Raw genomic sequence first — 3,369 nt, 5'->3', positions numbered from 1 at the left:
CCACTTTGCTAATAGGAAAACAATTCCAGCATGCTGAAGAGAGGTTCGGTATGGTGCGACGGATAGAGCGGTGGACTTTGCCTCGGGAGGAGTGGGTTCAAAGCTCAGCTCACCCATGAAGCTGGCCTGGCATCAGTCACCATCTCTCAGCCTAATTATGAAATGGGAAAACCCCTGAGCTCCTTGGAGGAAAGATGGAATGCAGGTGTACCAGGTAAATATGATGAAAGGCTTTGCTTATCGAATGTGAAGCGGTCAAGTATGGCCATTTATCTGAGGCACAGGAATGGTGAAGCACTGCCAACACTGCAACGAACGCAGGAGGAAACGGTCAGTTTTCACCTAATAAAGCATAGTGCTGTGCAGAAGGCTGTGCCCACTCCTTCACAGATGGGAAGGCTCTCCAGCGCACTGTTGCTCCTGGATGTGCGCCCAGTGTGATTCAGCTGCCACACACGGAATTGTTGCTGTAGATCTCCTTCCGCCCACCGGCACAAGACCTGGAGGGTCTGTGAGAGGGAAAGGGCAGGGTTGCATTTTCTCAACTGGAATCTCTCTCTCTCTCCCCACCGCTCTCAAAACACACCTTCCATTGTTAGATGGAAATACATGGTTAAAAGTTAGGCCCAGTTGCAATTTCAGATAGAATTCCATTTCATTGGGATGCTAACCTGTTTTCCATTTTAGAACTTCAGCTTGCACCTTGCTGCCAAGAACCCTGCTTCAACGTGGTTTTAGCAGTTCCCTATGATGGTCACACACAAAATGAAGGAAAAATCTGGAGGAGAGGGGAAAAGGTATGCTATAATCTGGAGGAGAGGGGGAAAGGTATGCTATAATCTGGAGGAGAGGGGGAAAGGTATGCTATAATTTCAGTACCTCTCATGTCCCTTCCATTTCTTCTAAGGTTGTACTATGGGCCGTGTCTGATTTGACTTTATGCTTGACCTGAATGGTCACTGGACCAACATTGAGATCTGAAGGGAGGAGCAAGTCCAGGCCAGCGGAATCAGGGACAAGTAACTCACAAGTGGCAAAAAGTCAAGATCATGGAGTGTAGAAGCAAGGTGCTCTCAGGGGGAAGCTGGAATTGACACCTGAAGAGAGCAACCAATGGTGTGAGCCAGGAGGATCCAGGAGCAGGATGTGGATGTGGAAAGAGGGAGGATGGGATGGGACAGGTGCAGAAGGAGAAGAGGTGAAACAGATGCAATGTCCAGGCAAGGACTCAGCAGCATTGGAGGACAGGCCAAGTAATCTGTTGCCCAGAGAAGAGAGGGAATGTAGTTCAGTAGTAGAGAACATGCAGTGCAGAAGGTCTAAGGTTAACTCCTTGGCATTTCAGGTAGCAGGTGATGCAAGGGTCTGCCACTGAGCTCCTACCAGTCAGAGTAGACAATACTGGGTTTGATGGGCAAATAGTCTGACCTCATGACTGGCAGTTTCATGTATGCTGCACTTTAAAAAAGGACATTGTAAGATTGGAAAAAGTGCAGAAAAGGGCAACTAAAATTATCAAGGGGTTGGAGCAACTCCCCTATGAGGAAAGGTCACAACCTCTGGGATTGTTTAGCTTAGAAAAAAGGTGAGTAAGGGGAGACATGATAGAGATGTAGTAAATTACGCATAGTGTGGAGAAAGTGGATAGGGAGGCATTGTTCTCCCTCTCTCATAATACTAGAACCCAGGGTCATCCCATGAAGCTGAATAGCAGGAGAGTCAGGACAGATAAAAGGGAGTCCTTCTTCACACAGTGCATAGTCAAACTATAGAATTCGCTACCACAAGAGGGAGTGATGGCCACCAATTTGAATGACTTTAAAAGGGGATTGGACACATTCCTGGAGGAGAAGGCTATCAGTGGCTGCTAGTCCTGATGGTCTGAGCTACCTCCAGTACCAGAAGTGCCTATGTACACCAGTTGCTGGGGAACATGGGTGGGAGGGTGCTGTTGCACTCATGCCCTACTTGTGTGTTTCCCATGGGCAGCTGGTTCGCCACTGTGTGAACAGAATGCTGGACTAGATGGACCCTTGGTTTGATCCAGCATGGCTCTTCTTCTGTTCTTATGTGACTGCAGGCTGGGTAGGAATTTGGGGAACAAGGAAAACATGCTCGTTTGCCCATGTGGTGGAGCAGAATTAGCCTAAATGAATTAAAAATTCTACATTTGGTTTCAGTCGGATCCAAATGAAGTCTTCAAGGGCTTTATGCCAAATCTTAACTTCTTATGGGGCACTACAGTAGCTAAGTTCCAAGTCATCTGACTCCCTTCCCATGTGGCATCCTGGAGGCAGCAGCAGAAACAAGCACATTCGCTGATAAGAACGTTCTTCATTTCCCTGTCTCCAATTAAAGGAGTTTAAGACTTCCTGAATGCGACCTCTTTGTTCCCTGCAGTCTTGACAGGGTAGCTTCTTTTCCAGGAACGTCAGCTTGCCAAGAAGAATAGATCCTTGTAGTGCCTAACAAAGGAGATGAAAGGAGGTTCTTGTAAATTTATCTTGCACTTCATGCGTCTCTTGGAAGGCTCCATATAAATAGAACCAGAACTTTTGCGCTTGATGCCACTTGAGCATGTTATAAGCAGCAACAGGTGGAAGGCATGCTTTAACAATTGAAGCAGTTACAACAACCACGCTTCATAGGTCTGCTATATCTCTAAGGCAAATGCCATATGCATTTTTGGTTATTTCAAACGCAGGGGGATCAAGAGCTACAGCAGAGGCCAGACACAATACCAGTCTATTTCTTCCTTTCTTTTCCAGTGTCTTCATTGAAAAAGAACAAAAGGGAGGCCAATCTGGAGATGAATATATTTTCAGGGAAAGATTTCAATGCAGTTGAATGACAACCGAATGTGTCTCCTGTGGAATCTCACAACTATTGATGCATTGCATTTACAATTTTGATTTTGTTTTAGCATTTTAGCAATGTTTTATTTGACCCCCAAATGTATCTGTTAACCCATGGAAGGGCAGACTTCAGGCTTTGGGTGGCCAGGTGTCCTACTTTACAGAGGACAGCCCTCTGTTTGGAACATCCTCTAGCTCAGGGGTCCCCAATGTGGTGTCCGTGGGCATCTCCAATGGCATCCATACAACTCTTCACTCCCTGCCGCCATTAAAAAAAAAAATTGAAAAACTTTAGGACTGTAAGGATTCCTGGTTCTTCTTTCATTTCCTGAACCTGCTGTGAAAGCAAGATGAAATGGTAGAGGGAAGAGAAAAAGTGAGGCTAGGAGGGAGGGGGGACAGCAAGGTAAAGAGATGGAGGACAGAAATAACGAGGCTAGAGGCTGGGAGTGGAGAGAAACAGCATGATAAAGGGGTGAGTGGGAGAGAAAGAGCAAGGCACTTATCATTTTGG

General features: G+C 46.4%; 1 long non-coding RNA gene across 1 annotated transcript; it reads left to right on the top strand.

Annotated features, from left to right (window-relative positions):
* The first annotated feature begins 296 nt into the window (after nt 1-296).
* Nucleotides 297-3,160, top strand: LOC146360067 (uncharacterized). Its single transcript, XR_014787462.1, has 3 exons — nt 297-507; nt 688-797; nt 2,769-3,160. It is a non-coding gene; the product is annotated as an uncharacterized LOC146360067 (long non-coding RNA).
* Nucleotides 3,161-3,369: the final 209 nt, after the last annotated feature.

Source organism: Heloderma suspectum, chromosome 1, assembly GCF_057233095.1.
Source record: "Heloderma suspectum isolate Gila_16-S chromosome 1, 16-S_ref, whole genome shotgun sequence".
In the NCBI taxonomy this organism is placed as follows: Eukaryota; Metazoa; Chordata; class Lepidosauria; order Squamata; family Helodermatidae; genus Heloderma; species Heloderma suspectum.
This window is presented reverse-complemented; position numbering and strand designations above follow the sequence as displayed.